General features: G+C 47.9%; 1 protein-coding gene across 6 annotated transcripts in view; it reads left to right on the forward strand.

Moving 5' to 3' along the window:
• The first annotated feature begins 1252 nt into the window (after nt 1-1252).
• Nucleotides 1253-21773, forward strand: part of SYNDIG1 (synapse differentiation inducing 1) — a 54563-nt gene continuing 34042 nt past the window's right edge. The window contains exons 1-2 of one of the 6 annotated variants that reach the window (XM_084850767.1): nt 18544-18964; nt 20195-20247. The gene's annotated coding sequence lies outside the window, so the exon portion shown is untranslated. Of the gene's footprint in view, nt 1927-18506; nt 18965-19721; nt 19792-20194; nt 20248-20394; nt 20555-21773 lie in introns of those variants that run through there. The other 5 variants (XM_084850766.1, XM_084850771.1, XM_084850770.1 and 2 more) reach the window with 5 other exon arrangements.

A 21773-nucleotide genomic window follows, 5' to 3' on the forward strand; every position in this document is an offset into this window, starting at 1 on the left:
GAGTCTACCTTCTACGCACCCCTGCGCTCGGACCGTGCGGGGGGGCAGCTGATGTGCCACATTGTGTCCATGCCTAGGTGACTGAAGCCAGCCTGCAGGCTGCACAAGAGGTGTTGGCCCACAGCCCATCGCCGTGCTTCCTCACTCGACTGAGGCTGCCGGTTTGGCCAGGCCAGTGCCAGCCTGTGTGGTCGCTGTGGCTCCCCACGCAGGCCATGCTGGAATGCTCTCCAGCCACACGTGAGCTTCCCCCTCTCAACAGAAGGGCCCTCCACGCGGGAAGGCGCTCCTGACCAGCTGACCGAAGTGTGCTGTCCCCGGAGCTCCCGTTGACGCTGCCCTGGGAGCCTCAGCTGCGGCGGAAGGCAGCGGACGGTACTGTCACCGCTACAGCCAGGCAGAACCGTCGTGTGCCCGTTCTGGCGGTGCTGTGGATTTGCTTGCTTTCAAGCCCACTTCGAGGTGCTGGTGCTCAGCTTCAAAGCCCTGAACGACCTGGAACCCAAATACCTTCAGGTGCGCCCAGTGGTGGAGTGGTAAATCTTGAAGTTCCTGTAGCCGCACCTCTCTCCGAGGAGAGTCCGGGAGGGAGCGGGACCGAGCCGTCGCCTCTCTCTGCGTGTGTGTCATACGCGCGTTTTGCAAAGCAAATGGGCCTTCCCTGCCAAGGCCAAGGCCAAGGCCCCGCGAAAGACTTTGCCTTGCGCGAGGGATCGCTCACAGCAGTACATTCCTGCTGGGAAAGCCCCACTGTGCGGATCGCAGCGACGCTCGGAGGGAGCAGGCGACCCTGGGGAGGGCGCCAGGTGGCACCGTCGCCCCGCTAAGCCAAGCCCGCGCGCAGCGCTTCGGCCGCTGCCAGGCCTGGCTCCGCTGGGAGCCCCTCTCCCCGCATCGGCCTGCCCACGGCTTACGATCGCGAGGGAAGGCTCTTCCCCGAGCACCCTTGGCCCGCTATAGGACAACAAGGGGGAGCGCCTTCTCTGCGGGTTCTGGGAGTTGGCGTCCAGCGCCCCTGGAGGGCTGGGGGAGTCTGGTCTGGGGTAGGCCGCTCCCTTGCGGTGCCTCGGGAGCAGCCGGTTGGGGGCAAGCACGCTCCCCGCCCGTCCCGGGCTTCAGAGCTGGTGGATTGGCGGGCCGCTCTGCTGCCTCGCGGATGGCAGCACAACTGCAGCGGCGCGCCTGTTAGGCGCTTTGCTCCAGCCCCGCCTTGGGGCCAGACTGTGGCATCAGTTGGGAGGTGGGGGAAGCTGATCATCCTCGGGATCAGAGCAGGCGGGGGGATTAACCCTTTCCCCCCCTCTGGTCCCGAACAAACCCTCATCTGAAGGTGGCCTCTGCATTGGGAGGAAATCCCCCAGTGTGGCAGCGCCTGTGCACAGCTGTCCAGAGAAGAACTTGCTCCAGCGGGGGCGTGGAAGCCGGGAGTGCGGAGGAGCCCCGCATGCCGAGCCACGGAGGAGCTCTTTTGCCTTCTGGGCAGAGCGGTTCCCACGCTTCACCCAGCAGGTGAAACGAGCGAAGGAACAAAAGGGTGTCTGGGACGCTTGTGCCTTCTCCCCAGCCCCCCGCAGGGGCGTGCTGACCGGGCGCCGGCTCGCCCCGAGCTAAGTGGCCATTGGAGCGCGGGGGTCGCACGTCTGGGCAGGAAGACGCTGGGGCATTGGGAACTGTAGTTTTCCTTTATGGTGAGAAAGACTGGACCAGATGTATGTTGAACTCTCTCATGTTTATTAAAGAAAGATTGAGAAGCTGAACTACCCAATCCTGCGCCTACCTTCCTGCCACCACCCGCTGGTTGGGGTTCCTTGTTACAATGCGCCCCAGTCATTGCTGCTGCCCCTTGCAGGTGCAAGTTATTGCAACACTCTCAAATTCTGCGCCTAGAAGATCCCTAATCACCGGCTGCATCCCTTCACTAACTGGGTAAGGCCAAAGGACACAGACTTCCATCGGCATATCTAGACCTTGAGAGAAAGTGGGATGTGTGGGACTAAGATATTTTTGGTTTATGTTGCTGATCTCTTGTTGATTGACTGTTGACTTGAATAAAAACCATTACTTGTACATATCTCCAGAGTGTGTGCTGGGGGAAGACTGCTACTCAGACATCCAGATCTCAGGTTTCCTGGGCAAATTACGGAAGGATAACCCCTAGACACTGAACCCAGCCCTGGGTGCCAACCCAAGGGTTAGAAATGATTCCTGGGATATTTTCCCAGGGATCATAGGATTGCTCCGTAAATACCAAAGAAGTGAAAAAGGAGGAGACTGCAGAGAAGCTGGATGAATTCTTTACATCTATCTTCACTGAGGAAGATAGAGGAGAGATACTTGTGCCATGACAAAAAAAATTCAGGAAAGGAGTCTGAATCAAATAGAAGTGTCAAGAAATTATATTTTAGATTTTATTGTCAAATTTAGAAACGGGATGAAACTGATTATCTAGAACCTAGATAATCACTCATCCAATTTTTAAATTTGTCAATAACCCCTAAGAATCTAGATCCATTTCAATCTGGCTTCAGGCCCAGTTTTGGCACTGGAACTGCCTTGGATGACCTTTGCTGGGAGAAGCGTGGGAAGAATTTGTTGTTGTTTATTCGGTCAGTCGCTTCCGACTCTTCATGACTTCATGGACCAGCCCACGCCAGAGCTTCCTGTCAGCCATCGCCACCCCCAGCTCCCCCAAGGTCTAGTCTGTCACCTCCAGAATATCATCCATCTACCTTGCCCTTGGTCGGCCCCTCTTCCTTTTGCCTTCCACTTTCCCTAGCATCTTCTCCAGGGTATCCTGTCTTCTCATTAGGTGGCCAAAGTACTTCAGTTTTGCCTTTAATATCCTTCCCTCAAGTGAGCAATCTGGCTTTATTTCCTGGAGTATGGACTGGTTTGATCTTCTTGCAGTCCAAGGCACTCTCAGAATTTTCCTCCAGCACCACAGTTCAAAAGCAACTATCTTCCTTCGCTCAGCCTTCCTTATGGTCCAGCTCTCACAGCCATAGGTTACTACGGGGAATACCATTGCTTTAACTATGCAGACCTTTGTTGTCAGTGTGATCTCTCTGCTCTTAACTATTTTATCAAGAATTGTCATTGCTGTCCTCCCAAGAAGTAAACGTCTTCTGATTTCCTGACTGCAGTCAGCATCTGCAGTAATCTTTGCGCCTAGAAAGACAAAGTCTGTCACTGCCTCCACATTTTCTCCCTCTATTTGCCAGTTATCAATCAAGCTGGTTGCCATAATCTTGGTTTTTTTGAGTTTTAACTGCAACCCAGCTTTTGCACTTTCTTCTTTCACCTTCGTCATGAGGTTCCTCAGCTCCTCCTCGCTTTCAGCCATCAAAGTGGTATCATCTGCATATCGGAGATTGTTAATGTTTCTTCCAGCGATTTTAAGTCCAGCCTTGGATTCATAAAGGCCAGCACGTCGCATGATGTGTTCTGTGTACAAGTTGAATAGGTAGGGTGAGAGTATACAACCCTGCCGTACTCCTTTCCCAATCTTAAACCAGTCCGTTGTTCCGTGTTCTGTTCTTACCGTTGCTACTTGGTCATTATACAGATTCCTCAGGAGGCAGAAAAGGTGACTTGGTATCCCCATACCACCAAGAACTTGCCACAATTTGTTATGATCCACAAAGGCTTTAGAATAGTCAATAAAACAGAGATAGATGTTTTTCTGAAACTCCCTGGCTTTCTCCATTATCTAGCAGATATTGGCAATTTGGTCTCGAGTTCCTCTGCCTTTTCTAAACCCAGCTTGTACATCTGGCAATTCTCGTTCCATGAATTGCTGGAGTCTACCTTGCAAGATCTTGAGCATTACCTTACTGGAATGTGAAATAAGTGCCACTGTTCGATAGTTTGAACATTCTTTGGTGCTTCCCTTTTTTGGTATGGGGATATAGGTTGATTTTTTCCAATCTGTTGGCCATTCTTGTGTTTTCCAAATTAGCTGGCATATGGCATGCATCACCTTGACAGCATCATCTTGCAAGATTTTAAACAGTTCAGCTGGGATACCGTCATCTCCTGCTACCTTGTTATTAGCAATGCTTCTTAAGGCCCATTCAACCTCACTCTTCAGGATGTCTGGCTCTAGCTCACTGACCACACCGTCAAATCTATCCCTGATATTATTATCCTTCCTATACAGATCTTCCGTATATTCTTGCCACCTTTTCTTGATCTCTTCTGCTTCTGTTAGGTCCTTGTCATCTTTGTTTTTGATCATACCCATTTTTGCCTGGAATTTACCTCCAAAGTTTCTAATTTTCTGGAAGAGGTCTCTTGTCCTTCCTATTCTATTATCTTCTTCTGCTTCCGCGCATTGCTTGTTTAAAAATAATTCCTTATCTCTTCTGACTAACCTCTGGAATTTTGCATTTAATTGGGCATATTTCCCCCTAGCATTGTTGCCTTTTGCTTTCCTTCTTTCTTGGGCTGCTTCCAGTGTCTCAGCAGACAGCCATCTTGCCTTCTTGGTTTTCTTTTTCTTTGGGATGTTTTTTGTTGCCGCCTCCTGAACAATGTTGCGAACTTCTGTCCATAGTTCTTCCGGGACCCTATCTACTAAATCTAGTCCCTTAAATCTATTCTTCACCTCCACTGCATATTCATATTAGTGAGCTCATATCTACCTGATCTGTGGGTCTTCCCTATTCTCTTTAGTCTGATTCTAAATTGTGCAATAAGAAGTTCGTGAACTGAACTACAATCAGCTCCAGGTCTTGTTTTTATCGACTGCATAGATGTCCACCACCTTTGGCTACAAAGGATGTAGTCAATCTGATTTCGGTGTCGACCGTCTGGTGAAGTTCATGTATAAAGTCGTCTCTTAGGTTGTTGGAAGAGAGTGTTTGTTATGCACAGTGAGTTGTCTTGGCAAAATTCTATCAGCCTATGTCCTGCTTCATTTTGTTCTTCCACACCATGCTTGCCTGTAATTCCAGGTGTCGTTTGACTACCCACCTTAGTATTCCAGTCTCCTGTAATGAAAATAACATCTTTGTTTGGCGTACTATCCAGTAGGTGCTGCAGATCCTCATAGAACTGATCTACTTTTGCTTCTTCAGCATCTGGTTGGGGCGTATATTTGGATCACTGTGATGTTAAATGGCTTACCCTGAATTCGAATTGAGATCATTCTGTCATTTTTTGGATTGTATCCAAGCACTGCTTTAGCCACTTTATTATTAATTATGAAGACTACTCCTTTTCTTCTGTGGTCCTCTTGTCCACTGTAGTAGATCTGGTGGTCATTTGATGTGAAGTGGCCCATTCCAGTCCATTTCAGTTCACTGACACCCAAAATGAATATATTTAATCTTGACATCTCCCCAATAACCACATCCAATTTGCCCTGGCTCATAGATCTTACATTCCAGGTTCCTATGGTGTGTTGATCTTTAGAACATCGGATTCGTCGTTCACCACCAGCACCATCGGCTGCTAGCCGTCCTTTCAGCTTTGAGCTAACTGCGTCATCACATCTAGGGCTAGTTGAACTTATCCTCTGTTCCTCCCCAGTAGCTTTTTGACCATCTTCCGACCTGGGAGTCCCATCCTCCGATGGTATACCGACATATCTCTGGTTGTACTGATCCATTTAGTTTTCATGGCAAGAATACTGGGGTGGGTTGCCGTTTCCTTCCCCAGGGATCATATTTAGTTTGACCTCTCTGCCATGACCTTCCTGTTTTGGGTGTCCCTTCACAGTTTAGCTCACGACGTCATTGAGGTGCTCAAGCTCCAGTACCACGACAAGGTAACCATCTCCTTTACTGAAGGTGGGAAGAATGCAACCCTGCTAATTCTCTGACCTCCCAGTTACTTTCAGTGCCCTGAACCATGGTATTTTTCTGTAAAGCCTTTCCACGCTAGGTGTTTGCTGTAAAATTGCAGTTGCCACGTTATTCATTTTTAAAAGAACATCTACATGCTGTCATCAGTTTTTTGTAGGGTTGTGCAATGACCACAAAACTCAGTTCGGATTCCAATTCATTGATTCAGAAAACAGACCAATCCAGCTCAGATCAATTTGGAGGCTGATTCAGAAATCCAAATCTTCATGACTCCCATTGACTATTATTGGCAATTTATAACTTTTTTTCTGTTCATCAGGATGGGATGAAATTTGCAAACATAGTAGTCCCTAATGAGGGGATTACATCTGCCAATTGTCAGGCAAATAGGTGCAGGGATTGTGTGCTATATGCTTTTACATTTCGACTTTTTAAAAAGGAAACTGCCAATAATTGTTTTTATTTCTTGCAAGAATTGGATGAAATCTATGGGGACAGTTGCCACTTCTGAGGGGATCAAAGCTACAAAGTTTCAGATGAACAGGTTCAGAGACCTTTGTGCAAGAGCAGCCTTTACCTTTTGGGGGTTTCCAAGAAAAAATATGCACTCATTCCCCTGTTTTTGGTCAATTGCTATGAAAATGATATATAGCACAGGGATGGCCCTAAGAAACTTGCAAAATTTCAGGATAGGTGCAGCATATTTTGTGGAAAGACAGTGTTCAAATTTGGGGTTGGGCAGGGTAAATGATTCACTTCCCTTACCACCACCCCAATGGGTTTGGGGCAATTTGTATGGAAATGGCATTCACCATTTTCATAGAAATTAGAGGTGTCCCTAGGAAGAAACTTGCAAAATTTCAGAAGAATAGGTGCAGGAAAGGCAACCTTTTTTGGCCAATGGACACATTCGGCTATTTAAAAAACTGTCCTAGGCACCACCACAAAATGGCTGCCATGGGAGGTGTGGCTAGTCACAAAGGACAAGTAACCTGCCCCAAAGACTGAGTACAAGGGATTGGTGGGGTCTGAGCCCCAACACACTAAGGGTGCAATCCTGTGCATGTATATAGAGAAAGAAGTCCTACAACTCCCACCATCCCTCAGCCAGCCATGAGGCTGAGGAATGCTGGGAGTTATAGGACTTTTTTTTCTACCTAAGCATGCATAGAATTGTGCCCTAAACGACTCTTTGAACCCAGTTTCTCAGCACCAACAGAAGGCAAACTCTTTTTACTCACACTGCCCCCACCCCCACTACCAGCGAAGTCATTCCCCCTGTTTCTTTTTCTCTCTCACTCTGGATCACCCCCCCCCCCCACACACACACACACACACTCCTTCTCAAAATGTGTTTTCCCTCCAATAAAACCTGGGAGGGATCCAGGTCGGGGGCCAAGAAAGGTGTCCAGGGTGCGCTGGTGCCTGTGAGCCCCTTGTTACCCCTGGGTTACAGAGTTATAATGAATGGAAAACATTTAAAACATGTATGTTTTCTGTTCAGTTGGCACCAAAGTCACACAAAGTGCAATAGGACAGGGGTGGATGATGGATGTGGGGCATACAATGGCAAAGGCAGAAGGGCTTGAACATCCAGCATTCTCCAAGCAAGCACCCAATGCTGCACCCTCCCAGGTCCCACGGACTCCACCAAGCCTCTTTTAATGTTCCTGCTCCTGGGAGAGAATATGAGCAAAAAACACTGAACTGTCCTGTGATATATTACTTCAACCTCCCTCCCCCAGAGCAATAGGATAGGGGAGCCCTAGTAAAACCTTTCAATGTTATTAGAACCTGGAGCTACCACTCACAAAACTACACCTGCTTCTCTCCCCGCTCCACACCCTTGTGTTTTTCTTGTAGGGAGAATGGAGGAAGGGATCAAATTTTGGTGGCACACTGTCTCTGTGTCCCTCTGAATCCCAACTTTTCTAGAGTGTTCAGATTCAGCAGGTTTGGTCTGCTTTGGCATCTGAATCTGTCCAAACCAAATCTTGTGATCAGTGCACAGCCTTCTAACAAACTGATGAAAACTGCATGTGGATGCGCCTTCAAATGTGTAATTGTATGTTTTTTATATTGGATCTGGGTTTTTAAAAATGCGGTGTACACCACCCTGAGATTCCTAGTGGATGAAGGCCAGTTTATAACTTTTAATAATGACTAAATCAGCCTAGTTTGATTCTGGATTTGGCCAGATATGATGCACAGCCCTTATTTGCTGTCCTCCTGTGGTTTCCTTTGTTCCTTCTGTCATTTTGCAAATGGCAGAAAACCCAACTTTTTTTTTTTTTAAGAACTGAACAACAGCACACTCTTTGCAGGTACAAACTGCCTTAGCACTACTCTTCCACCTTTTTTAAAGTGCTTTTGTACACATATAGTGATGTGTCAGGCATCTATTTCACTGTTACCTTTGCCATTGGTGCAATTTTATCAGCTTTGTAATTTTGAATGGATTTTTAAATTTGTGCTAAAATACCCTTTTGTCTATTTCTTTTTAAGTATGAAAAAGTATTAAAATATTCCCACAATAGCTCTCCTTTTAAAACATGCTGCATTTCCAAGTTGGTGCCACTTTAGCACCATATTAATCCCCCTATCTATTAATTAGCACAAAAAGTCTTTGGAGTCTACCTTTTAAAAAACATTATTGTAATTGCACAATAGTGACTAAGAGCTTTAGTGCAGTTTTTAGAAATTGATAATTAAATTGGTTGGGGGGATAAATAATTTTAAAATGGCATGCTTAGATGAACTATTTCTTCCCCATCCCCTAGTGTGGTTGGAACATGTGGGATGCACACACAAAAAGTGCTGTATCCCCTTAAGTATGGAGAGTCCATTGCAATTGTGCAGGTAGCTGAAAGTGGAAGAGCAATGATCGGGTAATGGTAGCATGTGCCAGACTGAAAACAACCCAGTTTGGAGATCAGGGGCACTGAGCTTCAGCAGTTCCATTCCTACCTAGACAGGCAGATTCCAGAAGGTGGTGCTGGCCCTGGGAGACTACTGCTTGTCCTAAGGCATTTATGCTTCAGGGTGCAATAGGGTTCTATGTTGTCTCCCATTTAACCTCAACATTAAATCACTGAATGAAGTGATCTGAGAATTTGGAGTAAGGTGTAATGCATCCAGCCCTATTTCTCCTTGTCATTAGATTCAGGTGAGGTTGTGGAAGTGCTGAACTTCTGAGATCAGTAATGGGTTAGACGAGAGCTAATTTGCTGAAACTCAAGCTTGACAAGACAAATGTCTTGTTGTCAGGTAGTTTGTCTATCCAGGCAGATGGTTCTGGACAGCTTTGCACTCCAGAAGTCGACAGACTGTGGGTACTGATAGATCCAGCTTTCTCACTGGGGCCCCAAGCAGCAGCCGGGGCATGGAGCACCTTCCACCAGCTTCAGCTGGTGTGCTCGCTGTAACCCCTCCTGGAAAGAGAAAGCCTGGCCGCAGTTACCCATGCTCTGGAAACCTCCAGATTAAACTAATGCAAGGCATTGCATGTGGAGCTGCCTTTGAATGCAACTCAGAAACTTCACTTAATTCAAAATACAGTTGCTAGGTTGCTATCTGGAACAAAATAATGGGAACAGCCCATTTTGAAACAACTTCACTGGCGGCTCATCCATTTTTGAGCACAATTCCAAGTGCTGGCGTTTACCTTTAAAGCCCTACATGGCTTGGGACCCAGCAAGGTGTCCAGAGGAGTACCTTTTCCCAAATGGACCCACCAGCACACCGAGTTAATGCTCGGGGTCCTGTCTCTGCTCCCCCCCCCCAGGTGAGTGGGAGGTGACTGGAGAAAGGGCTTGCTCTGTAGAGGCACTCGCCTTTGAAATGCTGTCCCTGGGAGGCTCCCTTGGCACCCACTCTTGTATCTTTTGGGCATCAGGCAGACCTTTTTATTTCCCCGAGCCTTTAAAACGGTGGCTGTTTCGGCTTTGTTTTTTATCCCGCTGCCGTGATTGTATTGCTTTGCTGCTTTGTAGTTGATAAATGCTTTTATTATTTTGCTGTATTATTTTTTACTATTTATTCATTAATTAATGGTGGGACAGTAATATGTTAAATGAATGAACGAATAATCCATAATAAATGGTGTGGGGTGGGGGAAATCACCTGGTTCTTAATTAACTCAAATGTGGATGACCTCCAATGGGAACCTGGGCAAGATGGAAGCAGCATGTTGAGCTCTGGTGCCTGAGGAAGGCCTGCTGAATCAATCTGGGTTCATCTTGTGCTGCAGTCCTGACGGGTGAGAGGGAGTGCATTCATCTGAGTAGTCCCCCATCATAAGAACATAACAGGAACCATGCTGGGTCAGACCAAGGGTCCATCTAGTCCAGCATTTTGTTCACACAACGACCAACCAGCTGTCGGCCAGGAGCGCTCAAGCAGGGCATGAGCACAACAACCCCCTCCCACCCATGTTCCCCAGCAACTGGTGTACACAGGCTCATTGCCTCTGGTACTGGAGGTAGCACATAGCCATCAGGGCTAGTAGCCATTGATAGCCTTTTCCTCCAGGACCCAGCAGTCCCTGAAAGCCATCCCGGGATCCCACCAAAAGTGAATGAAGGAGCTGTAGCCTGTCACCCCTGCTGCTCACCCTCAAATGGTGGCTGAGCCAAATAGATCAGAGCTGAGTAACATACATACGTTCCTTAGAACACACTCTAGGGGACTAAGATTTTGAAAGAGGGCCAGCATGACCTCAAAGCCAAAGCTGATGAGCTGCACACTTGTGTGGAAAAGGCTAACAGCAGAATACCAATAGTGGAGACCCATATATCAGATACTGAAGACAGGACATCAGTTGCTGATGCTACCCGGCACTGCAGTGATACCAGAGGGATCATGGAGCTAGAAGCTCTTAAGGGTAAGATCCCAAACCTTAAGGGCTGAAGCAGACAAAATAACTGGCTCTTTGTCTGTATGCCAGAGAATGGGGAGGAATCTGGTGAGCTTTGTGGATAACTACTTATGAGAAACTCTAGAGCAGCCTATGGAATACGGTCTGCAAACAAATGGGGAAGTTAGAGCTGTTTCATAACATTGAGTCAGTGATGTGATTCAGCTGCAAAAGAAGCAAATACAGTTCTTGGATGTTTTAGCTTATTTCTTCTACCAGGGATAAGGAAAAACTACCTTGTAATAGTGTATCCCACAGAGAGAAAGGAGAATGTAAATTAGAAGAGATGCATACAAGATATCAAGTTGGGATGCAGAATCAGTATTTATGAGCAGAGGTTAAATGAACCTGGCTTTTTTTTAGCTTAAAAGGGGGCGTGGGAATGACGTTATCTATGCACAAGACCTCCCTACCCTTCTGATCTGGCACTTTGACACTGAACTAGAAGTGTGTGAAGATTTCCTCTAAAAATAGAGGTGAAATGTGATGTGGGAGAACCCTGTGCTTGCCTTGGCTTCACACTTTGCTCCTCTGCAGTACAGTTGGGCTGTGAGGGAAGGAGGGGTGGGCTGCCTCAAAGACCCACCACCCCTCTCTCCAGAAAGTCTTGCAGATGCGTGCTAGGAAGAGATACGACTGCACTCCGAGAATGCGACTGAGATGGGAACAATGCAAAGAACTTCTCTTTAGAAAATAAGAGTTTACATGGCATTGATTTAGAGGAATCAATTTGACATGAATTTCAGATACTCATGGGTGATATGTGAGGTCCTCCATGCTTAAATCCATAGATCTGGGTCACAATCCAGCAGAGAATTAAGCATGTATGAGCCCACTGATTTCAATGGGCTGTGCAGGGCAATCCAATTCAGAAGTAAGTCTCACCAAGTTCAAGGGACTTATTCTCTGCCAAGTGTGCATAGGATTGTAGACTGAGTATGCTTAATTCTGTGATGGATTGTAGCCTTGAAATGCTAAAGCACTATAAGCAGTTAATTTGTGCAGGGAATTTTAGCAAATGCAAGCTTTTCTAAAGATGTTTTCATTGAAATTCCTTATCCCCCACCTGTGGCATTCCTAGATTGCCTACCATGTGAAGCAGCCAGTGCACTCGCTCACTCAATAATTAGAATAGAAACTCTCTAGCTTTCTACCATCTCTCGTTTAAGCTATTAGATGGTCTAAAAATGATAGAATGTAGAAATTGCAGCAATTAAACATGAAAACACTTTCGGGCCTTAACTACTTTGGCTGCTCTAATTTTAGGGATAAGCTTCCCTCTTTCAGTCCTTCTGTCCCTCTTATTCTGTTTACATGGGTCAGGTTTATGTTGTTTTACAGAGGTGACAGTGAACCTATGTTGTACTGCTTTCGGCACCAGGTGAAGACCTTTTTATTTTCCCAGCATTTTAGCACTCTAGTCTTTTAGCAATGCTTTTTATAATCTGTATTTGAAATCTCTTAATTGCTACTAGGTTTTACTCTGGTTGTACTTGTATATTATAGTTTTAAGCTTTCATATATTATACTGATTTATGTTGTACTCTGTGGTTTTAATTTTTGTGAACTACCCAGACAGCTTTGGCTATGGGATGTTACAGAAATGAAATGAAATAAAAAAAACCCCATATGGGACAAGAGCAGGCAGGGCAGCCTACATAGGCAGCCAATGGCCGCTTCTGACGCTTAGGGTAGGATATTGCCCTCTGAAGGGATATGGGGGTAGTCTTCTGCTGTTTGAAGGAGCATTGTCACTGTATGACCTCCGGGGACAGAGACCCCCTTACAAGCCCACACATACTGTTTCCCGCCTCCCAGCTGAGCAGAGCAGAGGAAGCTGCTCCAGCTGGTCTAGGGACTATAGAAGCAAGCAAACTCCCAGAGAGTGAGTGATCAGAGCGAGCAAACAGGAGTTGGCCAGGGGAGTTGCAGTGAAAGAGGAGACAAAGGAGACAAAGGCAAAGAGGTAAGTGGGCTGGAGGAAGCCCAGGGGGCTGTCCTTTTCCCTCTGTGTGACTGTGAGCTCACCAGGTGTTCCTGAGAGCTCCAATTGAATTGAGGGAGTGTGGCAGCTGTGTGGGCAGGAAGTTTCAGTCTGTTTCCCACCTCCCAGCTGAGCAGAGGAAGGTGCTCAAGCTGGTCTAGGGATGACAGAAGCAAGCAAGCTCCCAGAGAGCGAGCGATCAGAGAGAGCAAACAGGAGTTGGCCAAGGGAGGTCGGCAGGGGAGGTCAAGGGAGAGGCCCCTAACATTTTTTTTAAAAAAACAAAACTTTTTTTACTTTATTTTTCTTGTAACACACACTTCCATACCAGTGGCACTCTGTTTTTAACCTCCAGTGAGTAGAGGACCAGGCACAGGCTACTCTAAAACAATCAGAAAGCTGGACACAAAAAGGGAAAAGAGGCTGTGGAAGGACAAAACTCTGCAGTGGTGGTGACCTGCAAGGTGTGTGCAATGTTTGTTTTCTTGCCTGAGACCAACATGGCCTACATGTGCAACAAGTGCAAGTTGATCACATTGCTGGAAGAAAAAGTAAGAGGACTGGAGCGGTAACTGTCGACCCTCCAGGGAATAAGAGAACATGAAGAGTTCTTGGACAGAACGGTGGAACTACAGCAGCAAAGTGAAGACCAGAAGCTTGAAGAGCAACAGCAAGCTGAGGCAGAAGAGGGAAATGCTGAGGTGAGGAAAAATGCAGAAGAGGATACTCCTCGGAAAAGGGTGACAGGAGCAGAAGAACTAGAAGCCACTCTGCACCAGTGGAAGCACTGGAACTATGGAACTGTTTCCAGGTCCTTGAGGATGAGACTGGAGGACAGCCTGCAGAGGAAGAATTACAGGGGAACCTGCATGAGAGCAAGCAAAAGGCTGGAGGTCAGTCAAGCAGAGGCAATGAAACCAAGGCCTATAACCACAAGAGGAGTAGTAGTGGGAGACTCATTGCTGCGTGGGATTGAAACCCAAATATGTCGCGAAGACCTGTGGACTCGCTAGGTATGCTGTCTCCTGGGAGGATGGATTAGAGACATGACTGAAGGGTTGCCTGCACTCATAAAGCCCACTGACAGGTATCCCTTTCTTCTCATCCATGTGGGAACAAATGATACTACCAAAAAGAGCTACGAAGAAATCATGTCAGACTTCGAAGCTTTGGGAAGGAAACTCAAGAACTTTGGGGCTCATCCATCCTTCCAGTAGTTAGAAGTGGGATAGAAAGGGAAAGAAAAATACATTGGGGGGATGACTGGCTACGAAGGTGGTGCTGACGAGAGAGATTTGATTCTGGGACCATGGGCTATACTTCCTGGAAGATGGTCTGCTGGCAAGGGACGGGTTGCACCTCACAAAAGCTGGGAAGAATTTGTTAGGCCAAAGCATGAAGAACTTTATCAGGGGGGCTTTAAACTGAATCCCACGGGGAAGGGAGACGTAAAGTTGGGGGTAACAATGAATGAAGGCTCATGCACCGCAACGGAGAGAACAGCTCTAATAGCGCCCAATAATAATAATCTTCACAAACATGTAGGAAGAAAGCCAGACTATGAAGCCCATAGTCTTCAATGTCTATATACTAATGCCCAGAGTATGGGAAACAAACAGAACATACTTGAACTCTTAATACAGGAGGGAAATTATGACTTGATAGCTATAACTATCTTATACTTGAGACTTGGTGGGATGACTCTCATGACTGGAATAGAGCAATTGAAGGATATAACTTGTTCAAAAAGAACAGGAGGAACAGAAGGGGAGGTGGGGTTGCACTATATGTGAAAAATACGTATCTCTGCACAGAAATACAGGAGGATAAGCTTGGTAGCCCCATCGAGAGCATCTGGGTTAAAATAAATGGAGCAAAGAATAAAAGGAACATGGTGGTCGGAGTCTACTACCAGCTGAGAAGACGAGGATGAAACTTTTGAAAAGCAAATAGCCAATGTTTCAATGAAGCATGATGTAGTAGTAATGGGGGACTTCAATTTCCCCAATATTTGTTGGGAGACAAATTCTGCAAAACATGGCCCCTCCAGGAAATTCCTGACTTGTGTGGCGGATAACTTCCTCCTACAGAAAGTAGAGGAAGGAACTAGAGGATCGGCTATCCTTGACTTGATCCTAACCAACAGAGATGACTTAGTGGATAAAGTAGCAGTTACAGGAACTTTGGGGGAAAGCAACCATGTTATACTTGAGTTCTTGGTTCTAAAGGAAGCAAAAGCTGAGTGTAGCCAAATGCTTACCGTGGATTTTAGGAAAGCCGATTTTAATAAACTCAGAACAATGATAAGTAAGGTCCCATGGCAAGTGACTCTAACGAGAAAAGGAGTTCAAGAAGGGTGGGAGTTTTTAAAAAAGGAAATTCTCAAGGCACAATTACAAACCATTCCAACAAGGAAAAAAAGGTAGAAGACAACAGAAGAAGCCAATGTGGCTTTGTAAAAAGCATAGAGATGACCTGAAAACAAAAAAGGACACATATAGGAAGAGGAAGGAAAGACGAGCAACAGAGGAAGAATACAGGCAGGTAGCACAGAATTGCAGGGATGGCATCAGGAAGGCTAAAGCTGAGAACGAGCTGAGGTTAGCGAGGGACGCTAAAAGCAACAAAAAGGCTTTCTTCAGATACATGCATAATAAAAGACAGAGGAAAGAAATGGTGGCTCAACTATTAAATAAGGATGGCAAAACGATAAAAGATGACAAAGAAAAGGCAGAAGTGCTCAATTCCTACTTTGGCTCAGTCTTCTCCCAAAAGAGGGTCTATGACCCCCTGGCAAAGGTGAAGTACAGGCTGAAGGGGCAGGATTGCAGCTTGAGATTGATAGGCATATGGTCAAGGAACACCTAATTACTTAGTTCAAATCTCGAGGGCCGGATGAACTGCATCCTAGAGTAATAAAGGAACTGGCAGAAGAACTCTCAGAACCGCTGTCTATTCTCTTTGAGAAATCATGGAGGACGGGTGAAGTGCTGGATGACTGGAGGAGGGCTAATGTCCCTATCTTCAAAAAGGGCAAAAAGGAGGAACCTGGGAACTACAGACCAGTCAGTCTGACATCAATCCCTGGGAAAATTCTGGAGCAGATGATAAAGCAATCATTCTGTAAGCACCTTGAAAACAATGCAGTGATGACTCGAAGCCAACATGGATTTGTCAAGAACAAATCCTGCCAGACGAATCTGATCTCATTTTTTGATCAAGTAACCTCCCTTGTGGACTGTAGGAGTGCTGTAGACATCATATACCTCGACTTCAGCAAAGCTTTCGACAAAGTGCCCCATGATATCCTGATGAGCAAACTAGCTCAAAGTCGGCTAGATGAAACAACGATCCGGTGGATCCACAGTTGGCGACAGAATCGGACTCAAAGAGTGCTTATCAATGGGACCTTCTCAAACTGGGGAGAGGTAACAAGTGGGGTACTGCAGGGCTCAGTCCTGGGCCCAGTGCTCTTCAACATTTGTATTAATGACTTGGAGGAGGAGGTGCAGGGAACGCTGATCAAATTTGCAGATGACACAAAATTGGGAGGGATAGCTAATACTTTGGAAGACAGAAACAAAATTCAAAGTGATCTGGATAGACTAGAGCGCTGGGCAGAAAACAAGAGAATGACATATAATAGGGATAAATGCCAAGTTCTGCACCTAGGAAAAAGAAACCAAATGCACAGTTACAAGATGGGGAATACGTGGCTCAACAACACTACAAGCAAGAAGGATCTTGCAATTGTTGTAGATCACAGGCTGAATATGAGCCAACAGTATGATGTGGCTACAAAAAAGGCAAATGCTATTTTGGGCTGCATTAAGAGAAGCATAGCTTCCAAGTCCCAGGAAGTACTAGTTCCCCTCTACTCAGCACTGGTTAGGCCTCATCTGGAGTACTGTGTCCAGTTCTGGGTGCCACACTTTAGGAAGGATGCAGACAAACTGGAGAAGGTTCAGAGGAGGGCAACAAAGATGATCGGGGGACTGGAAACAAAGTCCTATGGGGAGAGACTGAAAGAACTGGGCATGTTTAGCCTTGAGAAGAGAAGACTGAGGGGAGATATGATGGCACTCTTCAAGTACTTGAAAGGTTGTCACAGAGAGGAAGGCCAGGATCTCTTCTTGATCATCCCAGAGTGCAGGACACAGAATAATGGGCTCCAGTTACAGGAAGCCAGATTCCAGCTGAACATCAGGAAAAACCTCCTGACTGTTAGAGCAATACGACAATGGAACCAATTCCCTAGGGAGGCAGTGGGCTCTTCCACACTGGAGGCATTCAAGATGAAGCTGGACAGCCATCTGTCAGGGATGCTTTTACTTAGATTCCTCCATTGAGCAGGGGGTTGGACTCGACGGTCTTATAGGCCCCTTCTAACCCTGCTATTCTATGATTCTATACTGGGAGGACAAGGAGGGAGGACAGAGAATAAATCCTTGCTCAGAAGCCCAGCAGAGTTATCAGCTAAGTTAACTGGTTTGCAAGAAAGTCCAACTGGTGGTTTAATGGCCAGACCTCTCCTATTTCCTGAGAGGTGTGTCCTTTCCACAGGGCCATGGCCAAGGGTGGAGAGAGGGATGTGGTTCCATCACAGATATTTCAAACCCCTCCCTGAACTATTTGCATTCCAGCATTCTGGGAATACTTTATATGAGTATAAAGCAAGGGTGGGCAAACTTTTGCCACCAATGGTCACATAGAGCAATGGGCAGCGGGTTGGGGGGCTCTGCATGCACACACACATCTTCTTCCTCCTTCCCCCCCCCCAAACACACACCTTTCATCTCAGCATGCAGGGATGGGGACGTTTAACCCTCCACTCTGTGTGCACCGAGATCCCATCGCGACTCCCACCCAGCTTTTCCCAGTGCCAACCAGCGGGGCAGGCACACAGTTTTAATGGGGAGGGCAGCACACGGGGATGACTCTGTCCATACCACCATCCCCATTTAAATTGCACTTCTACACAGCCCCCCAGACAGCTGATTACCATGTGCGATGATTATGGGGCGGGCAGCACCCCGGGAAAGTCCCTACCTTGTTCATCATAATGGCACTCCACACGACCTGCCAAACAGCTGAATGGTGGGCGTAAATTGGGTAGTGGTAAATTCAGAGGTGGCAACTTGGGCAACCATATGAGCCACATGGAAAGCCTCAGAGGGTCACATGTGGCCCACAGATTGCCCACATCTGGTGTCAAGTTTCAGTCGAGATTAGACTCTGAAAGGAGCAGGGCCTTCTCTGTGGCCACTTTTTGAGCTTCAGCCTCCTCCCTTCTCTTTCCCACAGGGCTGAAGACCCTTATTTTCCAGAGGCCCCTAGATTTTCGATGCAGCATGCCTTTCTTCTTTGTATTGTGCAGGGCCTGCTGCTGTTTATGGATACTATTTTACCGGTTTTGATTTGTGTTTTACTGGGTGCTGTTTTTATTCTTTTATGTTGGGACCAGCCAGGAATAATTTCAACTAATCCATCCATCCATCATCATCACCATCATCCTTCTTAAGGCACTGGGATGACTGCGCAACTGACAGCGCTTGGTTGCTTTTAGTTGTATTAACGTTACTAAAAAATTCTTAAGTAACTTCAGACACTGTAGATGACTTGCACTTCGGGTTCCGATGCTCTTTCGCGTGGATTTACGCTAGCCTTCCTTGCCCGGGTCCGGAGGTGTGGGGCGCGGGTTGCCTCGTGCCTGGCGCTCGGTGAAGCGACTCCCTCTGCAGTACACCGGAGCAGCGCGGGCTCCCTTTAGGACCCCGGGGGATGGATCCCGGCGTCCCCCGTCTCCCCGATTTTCGGTGCAGGGCTGTAAATTCCTCCTGTCGAGGCGGCGCGACCTGCGGCGGCGGCGTTGAAATCTTGCCGCTGCTCGCTGCCCGGCTCCGGCTCGCAGCCTCCGCACCATGTAGGGCGGACGGCCGCGGCAGCCGCTGCGTCTCCGCGTCCCCGACCGGGTGCTGGCGCTGCCTGCCGCCCTCCCGCGTCTTCTTCCCGCCACCACGAGGCGATGGCTCGCCGCGCCCGGGCCGCCCCTGCCTGAAGCCCCCGCCTGCGGCGGCCGCCCCCTCCGCTCGCCTTTGATCTGGGCGCCTCGTCTCCCTGGCGCTGCGGGCAGAAGCCGGCGCGGCGCGGGAGGCGGCGCGGGAGAGACTTCGCCAGGACTGCCGCCGCCGCCGCCCCAGGCGGCTCGACGGCGGCGCCTGAGTCACCTTCCTGCTGCTGCTGCTGCTTTGCCCGGAGGTGAGTGCCGGCAGGGCAGGGCCGGGGGCCGGGCGTGCCTCCGGGAAGTGCGCCCAGGGGCAGAGAGGCCGGGCGGGCCGGCGCGCCGCGTCTTCCCGCGGCGGGGCGACTGCCAAGTGGCGCAGGGCTGCGGGGAAGGGCGCGAGGCGCCGCTGAGGGGTGGTTCGCGGGAAGGACTCGGCGCGGGACGTGGATCTCGCCGGAAACGCGCTTGCAGCCCGCCGCTCCCGTGGAGAGCGGTCTGCCGTCTTCAGGGCGTCGGTCCGGCCAACCCCGGGTGGTCCGCTCTGCTCCGACGCGCAGCGGCAGCTCGCCAAGGGCTCAGGCAGAGCGCAGCGGCCGCCGCCGAGCTTTCAGGGATCGCGCCTGCCCTGGGACCTTCTGCCCGCGGGCGCTCCCTGGGCCCCCTCCCATCCCCGGGCAGCAGCAGTTGCATGCCTCTGGGCGCGATCGGCCTGAGATAACTGCCGGTCTGGCGCCTAGAGGCTCGGGCTCTTCTCCCTCGCTCGTTTTGCACGCGCCGGCTTCACTGCCGAGATGCGGCACTTCTGCATCGCATTTTGCCGGGGGGGCACTCGCGCAAAGGAATGGCACGGGGACGCATTGGAGAGCAGTTGCGATCCCTGTACGTTGGGAAACGCAGCTTGGTGGGAATGGGCCCCCTCCCGGGCCCCGATTGGTCATATAAATTCATTCAAGTAATTCCCACCCGAATAGCGCAGCGGGAGCCACACATAAAGGCGCCTGAGACAAATCCAAAGGGATCGTCGTTAACTCCAAGAAGCAGCAGGCAACATCGCCCGCACACAGAGACAGTCTATAGGCAGGTGCAGCTGGGTGCCATGGGCTAGCAGTATGGGTCCTTTATGGCTTCAGACCGGAAAAGCGTGCTCGAGATGGTGCAGTCTAGCAAATAAATGTTTATGGCTGTGGAGAATGCTCAGCTTTAAATGCATTTTCTGTGATTTCTGGCTAAGAGTATAGTAATTTAATTAGCATCTGTTTTAGAGCATCCCTGGGAATTAATGTACGTTTCCCTAAGGACAGCAATTTAAGGGAAGATGCTAAAGGAAGCCCCATGGCCCCTTGTGTCTTGTCTTAAAATGCAAATGATGAAAATGTCCAAGTTCTAGGAGTGTCATCCTAATCATACTTATTTGTAAGTTCCTTTGGATTTAGTGGGGCTTACTTCCAAGTAGTACTTGAGACTTACCCTTTTGTACTTTGCAGAGTTTACTGCACACCTAGTTCTCCACCACCACCACCCCGCCCTGGAGACTGAGGTAATAATTCTAATATGGATAGTTAGGGATCTAATATGACTAGTATTGTGAGGTAATAATTCTGGCTAATATTTGAGGTAATAATTCTAATAGGGGAAAGTATTTTGGGTTGTCCTGTCCCATCCTATCTTTTATTTGTGGTAAAAGTGAACATCTGATGGCTTGAGAACAAGGACACCACCCAGTCAGATATGCTAACGCCACTCAAAATGTCCACTTGGTCATGTGATCGGGAAGGCATATGCAAGACCATAATGCAGACTGGTGGCCTCTTTTCTCCTCTTCAACTGCCTCTTCAGGGGCTATGGTACGTAGTTGAGGAATCATTAAAAGTGGATTTTCTTTGCATTTTCCATGCCGGAGAGCCAGTATAACATAGTGGCAAAGAGGCTGAACTGTGAGTCAAGAAGTACCCTGGGCAAATCTCGCTTCTGCCACGGTGATCTCACTATGTGAGCCATTGTCTTCTCAGCCTCTGGTCCCCATCTGTAACATAGTGCCATCGACAATAGTGGCTGGAAATCTTGCTGAGAATAACAATGTGAAGTGCTTTGAATGCTCAAAAACATTCTGTATAAATTCTCCAGTGCAGCCTCCAGCACCCCACTCAGATGTGGGGTAGGGGGCTGCAGTGGGAGGCGGATCAGGCAAAATCAAACAGAGGTTGCCCCTAGCGGTAGGGAATTCCCCTTAAGGGAGCAGCCTTGCACAAGTGCTGCATTGGATAAGCCCATTATGTTATTATATGCTTCTTTTATTATTTGTTTATATATGAAGTGGACTTGGAATGCATTATTGATGGTGAATGCAGAGCCGAAGAGTATTTTTCAAGATGTAATTAACATGAAGTACAAGAGTGGGATCTTGCATACATGGTATTAGGGTGAAGTCTGCAGAAGCATGCAAAATAGCAGCTTCTGCTCATGGTGAGCAACCTGTTTGCCGTAAGGAGAGAGCTATGCAATGCTAAGCCAGAGTGGCTGCTGTGAGAACCAGCACTAACTTTAGGTAGTCTCTTCCTCAGAACAAAAAGTTATAGGGCTGATTCACACATTACACTCCTACAGAGCAACATGCATGTATTTGAGTCCCTTTCTGCTTGTTTTGGAATCATGTGGAAGGGAGCAACTAACTCTCTTCTACTAGTGGCCAGTATAGACACAGAGGGAAGGAGAAGTTCCTTCGACTGGCTTAGGTGATCACATGCTTTGCCCTGCACTGGGGAGCATGAATTGCTACACACTGACCCATTGCCTTCTTGGGTTACAGCACCTAGCTTTTAAAAAAGCTAATTGAGGGGAAATAGCTGCTATCAGAGTAAACAAGACATGGCTGCTTTAAAAAATGAGTTTCTGCTATGAACAGCTCAGTATGTTGTGGGTCAGTCCTGAAAGCCTCACCTTTCATCTCTGTTTGTACTGGCTCTGGTGGAAAGGAATCTGTTCCCGTCTACAGGATTCCAAAACAAGCGTGGACTCAAACATGTTTTGTCATTATGAGGGTAACAGAAAAATCAGCCTTTACAA

Source organism: Heloderma suspectum, chromosome 4 (assembly GCF_057233095.1).
Source record: "Heloderma suspectum isolate Gila_16-S chromosome 4, 16-S_ref, whole genome shotgun sequence".
Classification (NCBI taxonomy): Eukaryota; Metazoa; Chordata; class Lepidosauria; order Squamata; family Helodermatidae; genus Heloderma; species Heloderma suspectum.